Below are 20,085 nucleotides of genomic sequence, written 5' to 3'. Positions count from 1 at the left end.
GTGATACTGAAAAGGCTCCTTGCTACCCTGAGTCAAATGAATGAAACCAGAAGTCTCTACGATGTTCTGGTGCAGAGATATGTGATTTGTTACATGGTTGCTAAGGTAACCCCATCTTGTTGCTAGGCAGTTACCAAGGTGATACTGAAAAGGGTCCTTACTAACCTGAGTGAAATGAACAAAACCAGAAGTCTCTACAATGTTCTGGTGCAGAGATATGTGATTTGTTACTTGGTTGCTAGTGTAAATTCATCTTGTTGCTAGGCAGTTACCAAGGTGATACTCAAAAGGCTCCTTGCCATCCTGAGTGAAATAAGTCAACCCGGAAGCCTCTACGATGTTCTGGTGCAGAGATATGTGATTTGTTACTTGGTTGCAAGGGTAAGCCCATGTGGTTGCTAGGCAGTTGTCAGTGTAATACCAAGAAGGCTGCTTGCTGTTCTGAGTCATACAAGCCAACAATGAATTCTCTACAACATTCTGATCCTGAGATACCCATCTAAGTGATTTTAAATGGAAGTCAGTGGGTTTTGGTTGCTAGGGTGTTCTAAATGGATGCTAGGGCATGGCTAAGTAGTTTCCATGATGATACTTGAAGACTGATTGCTCACTCAATTCAAACAAGCCAACTCTCATGTCTGTAGGACATTCTGATCTGAAGATATCCATCTAAGCCATTTTGAATCGCAGTCAATGGGTTTTGGTTACTAGGGTGCACTAAATGGTTGCTAGGTTGTATGCAGTTGCTAGGGTGTTAAAGTGATGGAGTGAAAGAAAGGATGAAAAGATAGAAAAGAGAGTGATGGAGTGATAGATAGAAAGTATGAATGGTGGAGTGATAGGAAGTAGATTGAATCCTCTAAAGGAGTTATTACAGGGAAAAGTTCACACACCTTGAATGCGAGTCAATTTAAAATCAGTCCTGTTCGGAAGTACGATACGGGAATACCGGAAGTCCGATCAGTTAGAAAAGATATAGCAACCCGAGTCAGAACAGTCTGAAGGTCTGACCCGAGTTTGGTGGTTGTAGCCTTAAAGCTCTAGGAGGAAATATAGTTTAAATTTTGGCTCATCATCATGAGAATAATAATAAGAAGAAGAATAAGAGGAATAAGAAGCAGCAGCAGCAGCAGCATATATAGTAGATCAGTATGTTGGCTTTGACAAGCCAACATAATAAGCTTATATAGTAGATCAGTATGTTGGCTTTGTCAAGCCAACATAATAGGTTTAAATAGGATTTCAGTAATAAGTTCAAATAGAATATCAGTATGTTGGCTTTCTCAAGCCAACATAATAATAATAAATATAGCTGCGAGCAGCAATTAACTGGGTTCAAGCAGTTTAAGGCCTTTAAGCACATGCGTAAATGTATTATGTTTTTAGCAAGCATGTAACCACCTAGATCATAGATGGAATAGACCATTTACAGCCAATACAGGCAATGTACTATGGAAATACATGGTTTTTAAAGCTTTTTAAAGCTCATAGCGCCATCTATGGTCCGATCTCCATAAAAGTCTGCATCCTTGTTTAGAATCATGTCGCATGTACTCACCTACTTTCGTGAAGTTCTGAGTTTTTGTTTAGGAGTTATGGTCTTATTTGTACACTTGACCACGCCCATTTTCTAAATGACACTGTTATAGCTACCCAAAGGGTAAAGTTCAACATTTTTTTTTATAATTATTGACCTAGAGAGTCCAGAGAATTGTACTGCATTGGTTTTATTCAGGTTGAGCAAAAAACCTAGGACTAGTTCACAAAAGTATGTTTTTTACATAATCGTGAATATTTAATGAACGATTTGATTGACAGCAGTGGTTCATGAGGCAAAGTTGTTCAGTATTAGGAGATCTAACAAATAATATGAATTATAGCTGCGTCCCAATTCAGAGGCTGCATCCTTCAAAGGTCGCATTCAAAGGCCGATTGCGTCAAAGCTGCGCGACAGGCTGTCCCAATTCGAAGGCTCCTTCAAATGTGGCCTCCAAATGCGTCCTTCGTTTCCCATGAAATGAAGGATACAACAGATGGATCCGTCGCGGCCTCACCTACCCCAGAATTCATTGCGCGCCAGTAACAACAGGATTTTTTTGAGAAATTGCCGAATTACACTTTTAAACCTAAGTATTGGGTTTCAACTTACTCAAATATCTAATGATACAAAACTTTAAAGTGGTTCAAATGTTGACATTTCTTACTAAGATGCAATTATATATAGTTTATGCTCTTTATTATATACAGAAATGGACCATGGTGAAAATATTTAGACAGTTTGTGAACCCTGTTTTGTTTTCAGAAAGTTTAATATAACTTTCAAAAAAGTCCAGTACAAATGTTAGTCACTCGGCAGCTGTCACCGTTGTTAGGCGAAAGATGCAGCCTTTGAATTGGGACACAGCCATTGTGTGTATGTGTGAAACACCACGTGATTACAGAGGCGTAAAACTCTCTAGCACCATCCATTGGCCGATTTCTTTCACATTTCTCACAGACCTCTAGGGCCAGGAGTCGAACAGGCCCACCGAGTTTTGTGATGATTGGCCTCCGGTAACCTTGTCTAATAGGTGCTCAAACTTCATTGGCCGATGGCGGCCATGTTTTTTTGAGATATGACAATGTCCTCATAGACAGTCATGGCGCCTTGGACAAAGACACTACATGCCAATTTTCAACTCAATCAGACTAATGGTTGCGTAGTTAGAGCTGTTTTCATGTTTTTTTCCTGTTATAGCACCACCAAGTGGTCAAACTCCGCATTTGTTTTACTGTGACCTCAGATTGAGCTCTTACACGTGTACTGAGTTTGGTGAAAATATCTCAATTCGTTCGCCGTTATAGCCATTTTAGTAAAAATGGGCCGCACTTTTTGAACGTTTTGGCACCCCTCAGCGACCGTGAGTAGAAATGTCAACTTTTTATGATAATTAGATAATTATTGATTATCAGAATCGAGTGTATTTCTGCACTGGTTTGGTTCCGATCGGGCGAAAAACCTAGGACCAGTTCGCAAAAGTAGGTTTTAAACATCATCTGAAATATTTACCGAATGGTTTGACAGACACCAATGCTTCTTGAGGCAAAGTTATTTAGAATGAGAAGAGCTATCAGGTGATATATATTATTTGTGTTTTTTCACAACACTGCATTATATACAAACATTAACACCTACAAAAATCGTGATAGCACCACCTAGTGGCCGATTTTTATAAAACTTTGCACAACCCTCTCAGACCAAGAGTCAAATAGGTCCACCAAGTTTCGTTTCGATTGGTCATTGTTAACCTTGTGTAATAGCTGCTGGAATTTGATTGGCCGATGGCGGCTATGTTTTTCAACATACGTGAATGTCCATAAAGAAAATGATGGCAGCTGAGACAAAGACAATGTATGCAAATTTTGAAGTCAATAGGATTAACGGTTTCAGTTACAGCCAATTTCATATTTTTTTGGTATTAAAGCACCACCATGTGGCAAAAGCGCCAACTTTTCTGGGCGACCAAAGATTGACCTCTTACATAAGCATGCCAAGTTTGGTGAAGATATCTCAGTTCCTTCAAGAGTTATAGCCATTTACGTAAAATTGGCAACTCCTACTTCGATGTTTTCGCATACCGTAGCTAGCTTGAGTCGAAAGTTCAAACTTTTTTTGATAACTTTTGATATTGAGATGCCATAGAATTGTTTGGCACTGGTTTGGTCCCGATCGGACGAAAAACCTAGTACTAGTTCACAAAAGTAGGTTTTATGAAAAATCCAAGATGGCGGAAAATTTTTATAGGTGGAAATGAAATCTGAGATATACGTTTTGTTTGGTTTGAGCCAAGGATTCCAATGGTATATTCCACTTGAATCTATGACAAACAGTCTAGAAGTTATAAGCAGTTTCGCGGTTTTGATCGCTGTAACGCCCCCTACTGACCGATTTCGCAGAGTCTGTGTTTCTGAGTAGCGAGTAGCTACTACATCAGACCAAGTTTCAAGTCTCTAGGCCTTACGGTTTGCTCTGCCCGATCAGTTTTATGGCGGAATAATAATAATAATAATAATAATCTTAACAATTACAATAGGTTTTCAGTGCTAAGCCACTCCTCAGTAAAAGGCACATGACAGCCCGCCTGGAGTTTGCCAAAAGGCACCTGAAGGACTCTCAGACCATGAGAAACAAAGATTGAACTCTTTGGCCTGAATGGCAAGCGTCATGTCTGGAGGAAACCAGGCACCACTCCTCACCTGGCCAATACCATCCCTACAGTGAAGCATGATGGTGGCAGCATCATGCTGTGGGGATGTTTTTCAGCGGCAGGAACTGGGAGACTAGTCAGGATCAAGGGAAAGATGAATGCAGCAATGTACAGAGACATCCTTGATAAAAACCTGCTCCAGAGCGCTCTGGACCTCAGACTGGGGCGAAGGTTCATCTTCCAACAGGACAACGACCCTAAGCACACAGCCAAGATAACAAAGGAGTGGCTCCGGGACAACTCTGTGAATGTCCTTGAGTGGCCCAGCCAGAGCCCAGAACCTGATTGAACATCTCTGGAGAGATCTGAAAATGGCTGTGCACCGACGCTCCCCATCCAAACTGATGGAGCTTGAGAGGTCCTGCAAAGAAGAAGAAGAAACTGCCCAAAAATAGGTGTGCCAAGCTTGTAGCATCATATTCAAAAAGACTTGAGGCTGTAATTGGTGCCAAAGGTGCTTCAACAAAGTATTGAGCAAAGGCTGTGAATACTTATGTACATGTGATTTTTTTTTCTCATTTCTTATTTAATAAATTTGAAAAGATTTCAAACAAACTTCTTTCACGTTGTCATTATGGGGTATTGTTTGTAGAATTTTGATGAAAATAATGAATTTAATCCATTTTGGAATAAGGCTGTAACATAACAAAATGTGGAAGAAGTGAAGCGCTGCGAATACTTTCCGGATGCACTGTATAATACTATTTTGTCGCGGAAAGTGGAGTTTTGGTTATTTAAGGCAAGACAGTCATACTTTGAGTCGGGTGACAAAGCAGGGAAGCTTTTGGCTAAATATATAAAGCAGAGAGTCTCTTTCTATCATTCCCAGAAATTTTTACCTCAGCCATTGATATTAATGCCTTTAAAGAGTTCTATCTTGATCTTTATAGTTCCACGTCTTCATCTACTGATGAAGATATTAGAAACTTTGTGGAACCATTAGATCTTCCTAAACTGACAATTGAGCAAAAAAACTCTTTATTCTGAGATAAGCTTGGAGGAGCTTGACGAGGTAATTAAGTCCCTACCTACTGGCAAGGCTCTGGGGCCAGATGGTTTTACCGCAGAATTTTTTAGATCCTGTGCTACAGAACTGGCTCCACTTTTGTTAGAAGTTTATACTGAATCATTGAAGAATGGAAAGCTTCCTCCAACCATGACACAAGCCCGGATCAGTCTGATTCTTAAAAAGGACAAAGATCCAAGCGAGTGTAAAAGTTAGCGTCCAATCTCCCTGATCCAACTAGATGTAAAAATTTTGGCTAACCGATTAAGTAAGGTTATGACATGCCTTATACATATAGATCAGGTGGGGTTTATTCGGGGCCGTAGCTCTTCTGATAACATCAGGCGTCTCACCAATATCATGTGGTCAGTAGCGAATGATCAATCTCCGGTCGCTGCCATCTCACTTGATGCCGAAAAGGCATTTGATATGGTAGAATGGGATTATCTTTTTAAGATTTTAGAAATGTTTATTGGTTGGATTAAGTTACTTTATAGACACCCTGTAGCAGCGGTACAAACAAATGGATTAATTTCAGATTTTACTCTGGATAGGGGCACAAGGCAGGGCTGCCCTCTTTCCCCTTTATTGTTCTGTCTTGCCATGGAACCATTAGCAGCCACGATAAGGGGGGAGGATGATTTTCCAGGGGTGGTGGCGGGAGGTGTGGCGCATAAGCTTCTGCTTTACGCAGATGATATTTTATTATTTGTCTCTGAACCTACTAGATCCATGCCTTGCCTCCACAGAATTATTAATTCCTTTTCCAAATTCTCAGGATATAAAAGTTAATTGGTCTAAATCCAAAGCTTTGGCTCTGACAGCGTACTGTCCAGTAACGGCTTTCCAGCTGGGCGCCTTCCAATGGCCCAAACAGGTCACTAAGTATTTGGGGATTTTATTCCCAGCAAATTAGTCTGATTTAGTGTTAATTTTGACCCTTTAATAAAAAGATTTGAGCGATGTGGGCAGGTGGGCTTCATTAAATTTATCTATGATTGGGAAGGTTAATGTTATTAAAATTAATTGTATTCCAAAATGTAACTACCTGCTACAATCCCTGTAGATGTCCCCCTCTCTTATTTCAAGTAATCTGATAGCATAGCGAAGTCTTTCATTTGGAATGGTAAACGTCCCAGATTGCATTTTAATAAGTTACATAGGCCGATTGACAAAGGAGGGCTAGGCCTACCCAAGATTTTGTTTTATTATTATGCGTTCAGTCTCAGACATTTGGCCCATTGGTCACTTCCACCTGAGAGAGTCCCTCCCTGGTTTGTTATTGAACAGGCAGTTCTTGCCCCTATTTCGCCATTACAAAGGATCTCTATCAAACTAATCGGAAAAGTTACACCGTTATTTTCGCATTTACACTCGGTATGGACTAAAGTGTCCAGATTGTTTAAATTGGACACTTATTTAAATGTTGCCTCAAGCATATGGCAGAACCCAAGATTATGTATTGGCAAGTCCCCTTTCTGCTGGCAAGGGTGGATTGTGAGGGGGGTTGCTACACTCGGTGACCTATATGAAAGTAGAGTGTTGAAAACTTGGTCCAACATTTTGGGATCCCAGACCTCAGTTTTATAAGTATTTACAACTGCGCCACCTGCTTTGTACTATTTTTGGGAGTAGCACACACACCCCTAAGGAGGTAGATGCTTTGGGAGAGGTGATTGCAGCTTTTGGAAAAGGTCATGAGGCATCAGTGTACTACACCCTGTTAATTCAGAGTATGGGGGATGGAGCTTTAACTTCTATTAAGAGATTATGGGAGAAAGATTTGAATTTGGTATTGGAGGATGGAGTGTGGACTAAGATTCTGAAAAATGTCAAGTCTGCATCTAGAGATGCAAGGGTTCACCTTATGGAATTTAAGATTTTACAAAGATTTTATTGGACACCCTCTAGATTATATAGGCTTGGTCTTAAAGACACACCCACCTGCTGGCAATGCCAATCAGAAGTTGGAGACATAATCCATGTTTTTAGGGGATGCGTTAGATCCAAGATTTTTGGTTAAAGATTCAGAATTATTTGCGTGACATTCTGGGTACTCAAATTTTACTTTGCCCCAGACTTTGCATTTTGGGCGATGGAGAAGATATAAATTCAGGGGACAAATATATAAAAAATTGGGTTCTGACTGGCGTGATGATTGGTAGACAAATTATTTTAAGGGGATGGAAGTCAGACGGAGCGCCACCATTTCCGGAGTGGTGTGCGGAGATGGGGAGGGTGGCGGTTTATGAGAAGATGATAGATGGAAGGCTGGGGGACTTATTTTTCAGGAAGTGGGGTAGGTATTTGGCAGTTTTGGAGGACTCTAGGGGAAGGGATGAGGAGGGAGACATTTAGTTTAATTATGCATGTTTATTATATATTTTATTTTTTATTTATTTATTTTTATTTATTATTTATTTTATTGTTTGTGTGTGTGTGTGTGTGTATTATTTTATGTGACCACAGGGGTGTTCTTTGGGGTAGGGTGGGGTTGGTGTTTGGGGAGGGATGTTAATGAGGGTTAAAAGTTAAATGTTGATTCAGTGCGTGTATGTTGTGTTTTACTCTGTTGTGTTTTTTCTTTGAATCAATAAAAAATGTTAATTACAAAAAACAATTACAATAGGGTTTCAGCGCTAAGCTCCTGAACCCCTAATAAGCTTACGTAGTAGATGAGTATGTTGGCTTTTTCAAGCCAACATAATAATGGTCAAATTAAATTGTTTAAATTAAAACAAAGGAGGGGCAAACAATACAGATTAGTGATCAACTGAATGTAGTGCTCCTCTGTCTGCCACTCACTGAATAGAGTAGACGCAGAGAGAGGTGTGCCTACGGCGGAAAAGCAAGACCTCGTGCGGCAGTACTGGCAACTCTTCTACGGAAAGTAGCTAAGGTTTGTCCAAAAAGTCACTAGATTTGTTGCTAAGTGCTTTTAAAATAAATATATATATTTAAAATGCTAAATCTAACGAGAAAGTCGCTAAGTTGGCAACACTGGGGGGCGGGCTTTATATAGGCGGCAATCTGTGGTGATTGGCGGCGATATGACGTCGTCATCGGGGATTCCAGTGGGAACAACCAGTGGAAGGTCTCTGTATAGTGACAAAATAACAAAATCCGAAGACACACAGACAATGGCAAATAGCCCCACACACACACACACACACACACACACACACACACAGGATAATTTAACTACAAGGAACAGCTTCTTGGTATATAAAGCACTTAGTTGAAAAGAGCCACCTGATAGTAAAGCGTCCAGTAAATGCACACTTCAGAATCTCGCCAGATGTAGTCATCCATATATTTCTCACCTACCCTTTTATGAATACAGAGGATTCCTACACCTTCAGGCCGGTTCTACGGGGGTCGTTGAGGGTGTTTAGCACCCTGAAACGAATGTTAGCACCCTCAATCGAATATGAAAACCTAATAATACTGTTTATTGGCAAAGCAGATTTTCTCCCTGCATCAAAACTAATCTGATCTTGCAAATCAGTGTCCTAATTTGCAGGTGCAGCATTCTGATTTCATGCCTCCATCGTACACATTTATAAGCAATTGATTGGTTAAGACCTCTGCTCTCAATCCACCACCTACTGCTTATGATTTTTTTTTGTATAAAGCGGCTCAAAACTCCTGGTCATGGATCAGTTTCTTAAAGCCTTAACTAGTGAAACACGAACACTGACTCTAGATCGGTGGTTACAGATAACATCTTCCCCCACTCTAAGCACTTACGCGCAGAGAAAACGTAGTTTTAAATGGGTGTACATAAAAGAACCAACTAATATTTAATAGGTCGACGTTAGTATTCATATTTATTTTAATAGTATATTAGGTTTACTATATTAATGTTTTACATTTAATCCACACCAGGGTGTAAACTGCATCTTCTATTCTATTATCTGGTATTTTAAATAAAAAAATTTGAAAGCAACATATGAATCCCAAAAATTGTATTATATATTAGTAGATGTTTCACCAGTGACCAATTTGTTTGAGGTCTCTTGACAGCATGCAGTGGGCTTTTTCCCTGTCTGCTGTAAGTCAATTCGGGATGGACTTCAATCAATATTCTTTAGTTTTAAACACTGCCAACACAAAACTCTACTCTGTTAACTCACTTAATACATGACATCTATTACAACATGATTTTCTGTAAAGCTGTTTTATAACGACGTGTATTGTAAAAAAGCGCTAAAAAAAGATCATTACCTCGTCTCTTGTATGCTGCAATCAGCTAATGTTACTCAATCTACATCACGCTATCGTTCAGGTAGAACTATTCTTTCGACCACTAAAGATAGCTTCACTAATAATCTTCCAGATCTATCTCATACACTCAGTAAACCCCAAAGCCTAGAAGAACTTGATGAATTAACAGAAAATATAAATACAGTCATCTCTAGCACCCTTGATAGTGTCGACCCCCTTCGATTAAAGAAAATTAAAGAAAAAAGCCCTGCACCATGGCACAATGAGGGAGCAGCTCGGAAAATGGAGCGCAAGTGGAAGAATACAAAATTAGAGGTATTTCGCGGTGCATGGAAAGATAGTGTCTGTAGCTACAGACAGGCACTAAAAGCTGCCAGGTCAGCATATTTTAGCAAACTCACAAAATAACCACAACAATCCTAGGTGTTTATTCATTACTGTGGTTAAATTGGTTAGGAATAAAGCCTCAACAGAACCAGATATTCCGTCGCAGCACAATAGTAATGACTTCATGAATTTCTTTACTGATAAAATTGAAATAATCAGAAATAAAATTGGGAATTATGCAATCATCTGTCACAGTACCTCAGAAAACAGCGTCTCATAATTTTCTTCACGTGCAACTTCAATCCTTCGCTGTCATAGGTCATGAAGAGCTAACAAAACTTAGCAAAACATCAAAAGCCACAACATGTTTGTTAGATCCAATACAACCAAGCTCTTAAAAGAAGTATTCCCAGTAATCTCAGAACCTTCTTAATATTATTAACTCCTCGCTATCCTTAGGACATGTCCCAAGAAACTTTAAAATGGCAGTTATCAAACTGCTTATTAAGAAGCCACAACTTGATCCTGGAAAACTGGCTAATTATAGATGATTTCAAATCTCCCATTTATGTTGAAAATACTAAAAAAGGTAGTATCCTCCCAAATATGTTCATTTCTACAGAGAAATAGTATATATGAACAATTTCATTCAGGATTTAGGCCTCATCACAGTACAGAGACTGCACTTATCAGAGTTACAAATGACTTGCTCTTATCATCTGATCGCGGCTGCATTTCATTTCTAGTGCTTTTAGATCTTAGAGATGCCTTCGACACAATAGATCACGACATTCTCCTGAATAGGCTGGAGAATTATGTTGGCATTTGTGGAGTTGCACTAGCATGGTTTAGGTCCTATTTAGCAGACCGCTACCACTTTGTCTGTGTAAATGAGGAATTGTCAAACCAAACAAAAGTAAAGTATGGAGTGCCACAGGGATCAGTTTTAGGGCCTCTGCTTTTCTCCTTGTATATGCTTCCCCTGGCAGATATTACCAGGAATCGTGGAATAAGTTTCCACTGTTATGCCGATGATACCCAACTTTATATTTCTTCAAAACCTGATGAGATTTCACAATTCTCCAAATTAGCAGAGTATATCAATGAAATAAAAGACTGGATGGCCAGAAATGTACTTCTACTCAATTCCGACAAAACAGAGGTACTAATTATTGGACCAAAAACCTCTAAAAATAAGCCACTAAAATATAATTTGACTCTCGATGGATGTACTGTTACATCATCTTCAACAGTGAAGAACTTAGGTGTTATATTGATACCAATCTGTCCTTTGAAAATCAAATTACCAATGTTTGAAGAACAGCATTCTTCCACCTAAGAAATATTGCTAAATTACGACACATGCTCTCTGTTGATGATGCCGAAAAATAATTCATGCGTTCATGACCTCAAGATTAGATTATTGTAATGCATTACTGTGAGGATGTCCAGCAAGATCAATAAATAAACTTAAATTGTTTCAAAATGCAGCAGCCAGAGTGCTGACGAGAACCAAGAAATATGATCATATTAGCTCCATTTTATCATCGTTACATTGGCTACCTGGTAATTTCATATTAATTTGTTAACTACGTACAAAGCTTTGAATGGTCTAGCTCCACAGTACTTAAGTGACCTATCACGCTATATTCCATCATATTCATTACGATCGCAAAATTCTGGCCTGTTAATAGTTCCTAAAATATCAAAATCCACAAAAGGAGGTTGATCCTTTTCATATTTGGCTCCTAAACTATGGAATAGTCTCCCTAACACTGTTCGAGATGCAGACACACTCACTCAGTAGACTAAAGACTCATCTATTTAGCCAGGCATACACCTAATTTATCCTTCAACTCATAATTAGGCTGCTTTAGTTAGGTCTGCCGGAACCAGAAACAGTGATCATGATCTATAACTCTGCAATAAATTGAGTGGCATCTATGCTAATATTATTTTATTCGTTTCCCTGTCTCAACCTCGGAACTCCTATCCTAAGGTCACCAGAACCGGCCAGATCCAGCTCCGTTCCTGCTTGGTGTTGGACTCCACTGCTACGCGTCGCTGTGTGATGACTAATAGCAGCCGGTGCCAGCCAAACATCACTTCAGTCTATAAGACATGGGATACTTCATATGCCATATGAAGTGCCTTGGACTTAGGACAGACCTCACCAAATTTACTGGCCAGGTTGAACTGCGATGCACCTGACTGATTTCTGCCTGCATCGCCTCGGTCTAATGATGGACTACACTCTTGAAATGGAATACATAGACTATAAATTAATTGCCAACAAAACCCTTCATCAGCCAACTAACAAGGACAATGCATCTATGTCAACTTCTGCAGTTAATCCAGGATGGACTTCAAAGACATTAGTCATTAATCAGTTCATACAAAATCTTTGTTTTAAACACTGACCCTTAACACTTACTTAGTTTAATCATTTTAAACCAAGACTTGCACTATACATAAGTAATCCTGGCATTATATTCATGATGTTAGCCAGAGGGGAACTGGCCCCCACAGTGAGTCTGGTTTCTCCCAAGGTTATTTTTCTCCATTAACCAACATCTTAATGGATGCCTTCGGCTTGCTCACTGGGGTTATAAATACAATTATTATTTAATTATTTTAAACAATTCACAATCGTATTTTAAACTACACAATGATGAATCTAAGACATTATAGATATTACAATTTTCATCTTCTGTTAATGCCTGATCTTCTGTAAAGCTGCTTTGAAACTATGTGTGTTGTGAAAGGCGCTATACAAATAAAAATGACTTGACTTGATGTAAGGAGTTCTAATATACTGTAGAGTGATCAGTCACATGGCATTTATAGCTCAGGTGATTGAAACAATATATTTTTTGAGCCAAAGTACACATGAAGAAAATAAAGATGGCAACATCAAGGTTGTGTGTAGCCAACTAAATGTTCCTATAACTTTAATTTCTGCAAGACAGAGAATAACTTCTTCAAATGTTAAAATTATACTCTATATCCAGTTGGCATTGACAAAAAATGTAATCAATGCCAATCAGATATCAAATATCATAGAGCTCTGCTAAAAAGACCAGCATAGTTGTTTACTAGCACATTGTGTTTGGATGCTGCTGTCTCCACTGGCCTTTTTAACTAGCTTAAACAGCAAGACTTCCTTGATCAACAAGCCCAAGCTTCTTTAAGCTATATAGCATGATAAGCATGATAAGCATGATAACTTAAAAAAAAAAAAAAAAAAAACACACAATAAAAATTTATTGCAAATAAAAATGCAGCTCTATCCACAATCCACTGCACTATTTTGCCACATGGTTGACAGCCACCAAAGGAACATACCAAGCTGAGAGTAAGCACAATGGTTACCATGATCAACTTCATATTGATGTAACTTTTCAACAAAGATAAAAATCACAATTCAATTAGCTCTGCAACCATTCAGCAAGAACAATACAAAGAGCTCCAGTACAAGATTAATCAACCCAGCCTAGGTGGGGATTCGAACCCATGAATACTATACCAAACACTATACCAAAACTTAACAGTGTGCCACTTAGTTTACATGGCTTACTGATGGCAATGAGACATGCCAAGGTTAGAGTCAGCACACAGAACAGTTGGTTATCTTTTGAACTACAGGTGGTGCTGTCTCCAAACTGCTCAGTTACGTTCAGGACATGATGTTAGGATCCATGTAAAATTTCTTAAAAATCTGACAGTGCATTCAAAATATATACAGTATATGTTTATAACAAACCGTAGATATCAAAAGAACAATAATAAGATGAAGACGAACAATAAAAATACCTGCAAGCAGAAATGATCTGGGATAAGCCTTGCATTTATTCAGCAAGCACAATACAAAGACTTCCAGTACAATATAAAATCCACTGCAATTCTGGAAATCAAACCCATGACCTTTGGAATTACAGACCAGTACTTAACACACTGTGCACTCAGTTGACATACTCAATAAGTAGAAAAAAGACAAGCTGAGTTTAGATTCAGCACACAAGTGTGGGATATCTTTTTTACTATAGGTGGCGCTCTCTCCAAACTGCTCAGGTACTCTCAGGACAATTTTCATTCGAATCTGACAAAGCGTTCAAAAGATAAAATATTTTATAATAATAAAGGTTTTAAATAAACAAAAATAAAAATACATTTGGAAATTTCTCTCTGCATTTTCTGAAAACTTAGAATAAGAAAGCAATGATAAATCAAAAGTTTTATTTAAATTGACTAAGCATTTTGACCACTATGTGGCGCTGTCACCGAACTGCTCAGGTACACTCAGAACATGATGTCAAAGACACATCCCACTTTTCTTTAAAATCAGACAATGCATTCAAAAGATACATCACTTTTTAATAAAATGATATATGGTGGAGAGGCAGTATGGCCGGTATGGGAAAAACTGGCCCAAACTGCCACATGACCCAAGGAATCCACAGATAGAATCCATGATTTTAGGACATATGGCTCAAAAGTTACAGGCCAAAATAGCCATTTTTCAAATTAGGTGGTGCTGTCACCAAACTTTACATGTACCCTCTGATCATGGTCCTAATGAAGCATACCAAGTTATGTTTTGATAGGACAAAGCATTTCCGAGATATAACTTCAAAACCTTTTTCATGTCAAAAATCTGTGCAGCTTTGGAGATTATTTTGAGCCACTGTTTGGGAAAATCAGACCAAGTTTGAAGGATATGAAAGGTTTAAACTGTAAACGGCATAATCCAAGATGGCAGGGCACTGTAATGGGCGGAGTTTTAATGTTAGGGATCCACTGGAATCATCAGGAGGAGTGTAATCAGAATTTCATTTCTAGGACAAACGGTTCAAAAGATATGCACAAAAGAAAAGTTACTTTTTGAACTGGTGGTGCAGCATATAGAGTTTGTCCTAGAGACTATATATGGCTATTGATGCCCATTTCTATCAGTGTGCCAGATTTCATTATTTCCCTATGTACTGTTCTATGGGCAAAGAAGAAGAAAAAGAGAAAGAAGAAGAAAACTAACGGATACAATAAGTGCCTTAGCACCTTCGTTGCTTGGCCCCTAATAATAGGGAAATATTTTTTAGCTTAAAAGACCATAGTGCTTCCTCTGTTAATTCGTATATATTCTTCCTCTGTGGACGTTGAGTTACGGGAGTTACTCTGCATTTGGCCTATATCTTTTTTAGGAAATGCAGTTTAATTTTGCATTGTAAGAATGTTAGTTTGATGCTCGCTGATGTAAGAGACATGGGCAAATCAAATGACATAGCTACAAACCATCTACTAAAAACATATGTTGCGACCACTGATATACAATATACACTCACTGAGCACTTTTTTAGGAACACTATGGTCCTAATAAAGTGCCCGACGTGGTCTTCTGCTGTTGTAGCCCATCTGCCTCAAGGTTTGACGTGTTGTGCATTCTGAGATGCTATTCTGCTTACTACAACTGTACAGTGGTTATCTGAGTTACCATAGCCTTTCTGTCAGCTCGAACCAGTCTGGCCATTCTCCTTTGACCTCTCTCATCAGCTGCTGCCACACGATTGGCTGATTGGATAATCGCATGAATAAGTAGATTAGTGGTTGCGACTCATGTCTTCTAACAACTTTTACCTCAGCGGAAAATTTACTTTCAGAAGTTTATCTACAATTTGATAAAGGATGTGGGGACACATGAGTGCAAAATCTGAAAATATATTAAACAAAATCATGTTTTTGTGGAAGGTGCAGTTTCACATTATAGAGATGGAGCCTGGCTCATGTAATGCTGCAAGTTTATCACAAATATGCAGAAGGAACATAAGAAGCAACAGCTATATTATGTCAACCTTTTTAAAGTGTATTTACAATTTGTTGGTGGGGTTGAGTGGGGCTCAGTGTTTTTGAAAACTCCTGAGCTAGATCTAACCACCACTTACCCAGCCTGAACCAGAATTGAAATTAATGTTTTTGTTGTTTGTTTTTTTTCAGCAGGGTGGTGCCCATAAATGCACAATGATAATACATTAGACATTTAGATGTTTCTCAGAACAAAGGTCATGCTCACTAACATTTTCTAAAATGCTGAAAGTCTAGTTTAACAAAGTCTGGTTTAGTGCCATTGGTGAATTTGCATGCTTACATGACAACAACAGACAACAATTATACAAGTGATAAGGTATAATTTCCAGAACACACAGCACATACAGGTGCATCTCAATAAATTAGAATGTCGTGGAAAAGTTCACTTATTTCAGTAATTCAACTCAAATTGTGAAACTCGTGTATTAAATAAATTGTGCACACAGACTGTAGTTGTTTAAGTCTTTGGTTCTTTTAATTGTGATGATTTTGGCTCACATTTTACAAAAACCCACCAATTCACTATCTCAAAAAATTAGAATACATCATAAGACCAATAAAAAAACATTTTTAGTGAATTGTTGGCCTTCTGGAAAGTATGTTCATTTACTGTATATGTACTCAATACTTGGTAGGGGCTCCTTTTGCTTTAATTACTGCCTCAATTCGGCGTGGCATGGAGGTGATCAGTTTTGGCACTGCTGTGGTATGGAAGCCCAGGTTTCTTTGACAGTGGCCTTCAGCTCATCTGCATTTTTTGGTCTCTTGTTTCTCATTTTCCTCTTGACAATACCCCATAGATTCTCTATGGGGTTCAGGTCTGGTGAGTTTGCTGGCCAGTCAAGCACACCAACACCATGGTCATTTAACCAACTTTTGGTGCTTTTGGCAGTGTGGGCAGGTGCCAAATCCTGCTGGAAAATGAAATCAGCATCTTTAAAAAGCTGGTCAGCAGAAGGAAGCATGAAGTGCTCCAAAATTTCTTGGTAAACGGGTGCAGTGACTTTGGTTTTCAAAAAACACAAATGGACCAACACCAGCAGATGACATTGCACCCCAAATCATCACAGACTGTGGAAACTTAACACTGGACTTCAAGCAACTTGGGCTATGAGCTTCTCCACCCTTCCTCCAGACTCTAGGACCTTGGTTTCCAAATGAAATACAAAACTTGCTCTCATCTGAAAAGAGGACTTTGGACCACTGGGCAACAGTCCAGTTCTTCTTCTCCTTAGCCCAGGTAAGACGCCTCTGATGTTGTCTGTGGTTCAGGAGTGGCTTAACAAGAGGAATACGACAACTGTAGCCAAATTCCTTGACACGTCTGTGTGTGGTGGCTCTTGATGCCTTGACCCCAGCCTCAGTCCATTCCTTGTGAAGTTCACCCAAATTCTTGAATTGATTTTGCTTGACAATCGTAAGGCTGCAGTTCTCTCGGTTGGTTGTGCATCTTTTTCTTCCACACTTTTTCCTTCCAGTCAACTTTCTGTTAACATGCTTGGATACAGCACTCCGTGAACAGCAAGCTTCTTTGGCAATGAATGTTTGTGGCTTACCCTCCTTGTGAAGGGTGTCAATGATTGTCTTCTGGACAACTGTCAGATCAGCAGTCTTCCCCATGATTGTGTAGCCTAGTGAACCAAACTGAGAGACCATTTTGAAGGCTCAGGAAACCTTTGCAGGTGTTTTGAGTTGATTAGCTGATTGGCATGTCACCATATTCTAATTTTTTGAGATAGTGAATTGGTGGGTTTTTGTTAAATGTGAGCCAAAATCATCACAATTAAAAGAACCAAAGACTTAAACTACTTCAGTCTGTGTGCATTGAATTTATTTAATACACGAGTGTCACAATTTGAGTTGAATTACTGAAATAAATGAACTTTTCCACAACATTCTAATTTATTGAGATGCACCTGTACACTGCATAAAGCCACATTTTTTTAAATGATGCCATACACATTAGTGTCATAGCCTCAAAGGTTCAGTTTGTTAGCACATGAAGGTAAAAACTATGATGTTCTCAATCAGAGAATTTTGTCTGATACAACTAACTTTTCAGTAAACACGTTGTCAGGTCTCTTTATAGTTACTGTCATTGTCTCGCTCAAAAACACAATGCTAATAGTTCTCAAGCCTAAACAATTACACTTGTGCTGTGATGTAACTATACTCCATTCACTGTAAATCAATACTACCCAATATCAGAATCAGAATGAGCTTTATTGCCAAGAATGCTATTAGAGTACTAGAACTGAATACTAATAGTGGCTTGCCAATTCTTATAGCACAGCAGTGTGAGCAATGTTGTGTAACTTTTTCACTTACAATATAAAACAGAAGTGTTTGTAATTGCTGTTTTTGTGAATGTTTTACGTTATCTGCCAGACTTTCTTCTATTTTAAACAGGCCAAGTAGGACCCTAGTTTCTGCTCTTTACAAACACAAGGCTTTTTGACTAGCTTATCCAGCAAGACTTCCATGGTTAACCAGTATTACCAGAAACAAATATACTGGTCAACCAGTTTCACCAGCTAAGTTTTGTGAACAACATGGCTATGCTGGTCCACATCACACTTTAATTCAATTCACACGACATGTCTTAAGTTATGAAATAAAGTTTCTTTAATCAATCAGTTCTCTTAAACTTGGCAAACTTGCTGCACAGCATTGTTTCGATGCTGAAATGCTGTTAACAACTCTCAGCAGCACTTTTAATAAAAAACATGACAGATGATTTTAGAGGATTTAGCAATTGATGCTTGAATTGAAATGTTGTTGTAAGAAATTAAATTATATATTATTTTAAACACTTGTGAGTAACATTAAAACATCAGCCTTCAAAAACATGTATAATTTCTGGGTTTTAAGCTGGAGTTAAAATAGTTTAATCTGTACTTAGTCTGTAAATAAATACAGATCAGCATGTATTATAACATCTTAAAATTCTTATCGCCACATACCTTTGCTGAATTTCTCTTAATTAATCTTTTTCTTGAGAGTAGACGTGTCTCGGCTCATAATGTCTTGTAGACAGGTGCGCGTGTCCATTAGAACACGTTTCGCGCGCGCACACAGAGTGAGTGAGTGAGTGAGTGAGTGAGTGAGTGAGAGAGAGAGAGAGAGAGAGAGAGAGAGAGAGAGAGAGAGAGAGAGAGAGAGAGAGAGAGAGTGTGTGTGTGTTTTGCTGAACAAAACCAAATCAGAATAAACCAAATTATAAAAGAAAGCAAAAATTTATATTTTTACCATTGGGAAAATGAGTAAGAACCAAAGCAAATTGGAATGTTATCGGACCCTAAACAGAAAGTATAATCTAACAGAATATCTCCACACTGTAAGAGATAAAAAACAGAGACGGATCCTCACCAAATACAGGCTCAGCAATCAGTCTGGCCATAGAAGGCGGCAGACACAGACAAACATGGTTTCTAAAGGAAGAATGAGTCTGTGCTCACTGTGACACTGGTGAGGTCGAGACAGAGACACACTTTCTCCTTCACTGTAAGAAATTTACAGAGGTGAGAGAGAAATACTTTGACAAACTCTCAAACCTCATGCCACAGTTTTCCAGTTCAGCAGAAACAGATCAAATGCAGGTGTTACTGGGGGAGGACAATCATACATCAGTTGCAGCAAAATTCATTTTTTAAGTGCACACCCTCAGAAACCAATTACTGCATTATATACTTCAGTTTTAGTTTTAGTTTTTTTATGTTCATAATGTCTTGTTAAATACTTATTTTATATTGTATAGTGTATATTGTTATTATAGTTTTTATTTTATTAATTACCTGGCACCTTATTGTAATTCTATTTTTATTATTATTTGTCTTTATCTGTTTTGTGTATTAATGCTTTAGCAATACTGTATGTAAACACAATCATGCTAATAAAGTACTTTAAATTGAAAAAAAAAAAAAAAAAATGATTGAGAGAGAGGATTGGTTAAAGCTGTTATAGTAGTTAAGTGTGCAAGAGCTATTAGATGAGATGAGAAAAACCTGCATGAGTTGAGAGAACCAAGGAATTGTTTTAGATAATCCTAAACAAAAACCAACCAGAAAAAAAAATGACTTGGAATTAAGTAGAGAAACAATTTAACATAAAAAAATACATTAAATACATATAAAAATAATAATTTCTTGGATGAAAAAAAAACCCAGGTTTACTTGAAGATATTGCATAATTGAACAATTAAATTGAGGCAAGTTTTTCATGCGACACTCAATTTTCCAAGCATTAATGTTGCTCCTTGCATTTACCTCACAAAACATTCTGTGTATTTTCTATACCAATTCGTCACACAGCAAAAACGTCATCTGTGACTTACAGTAAACTTACTATATGAATAGTACCTATGGGGCAGCCTGAGGTAAAGTGTAACAATAGTGTACTAATTTGAAGCATGGGAGAGAA

The 20,085-nt window shown here is 38.3% G+C and overlaps 1 protein-coding gene across 1 annotated transcript in view; it reads right to left on the bottom strand.

Annotated features, from left to right (window-relative positions):
- Positions 1-18,709, bottom strand: part of LOC127425141 (E3 ubiquitin-protein ligase TRIM7-like) — a 116,339-nt gene extending 97,630 nt beyond the window's left edge. Inside the window, exon 1 of the mRNA XM_051670826.1 lies at positions 18,630-18,709. The gene's annotated coding sequence lies outside the window, so the exon portion shown is untranslated. The remainder of the gene's footprint in view (positions 1-18,629) is intronic.
- Positions 18,710-20,085: the final 1,376 nt, after the last annotated feature.

The sequence above is a fragment of the Myxocyprinus asiaticus genome, chromosome 34 (genome assembly GCF_019703515.2).
Source record: "Myxocyprinus asiaticus isolate MX2 ecotype Aquarium Trade chromosome 34, UBuf_Myxa_2, whole genome shotgun sequence".
NCBI classification, from domain to species: Eukaryota; Metazoa; Chordata; class Actinopteri; order Cypriniformes; family Catostomidae; genus Myxocyprinus; species Myxocyprinus asiaticus.
Note: the sequence above shows the minus strand (reverse complement) of the source record. Positions and strands in the feature narration are given on the sequence as shown.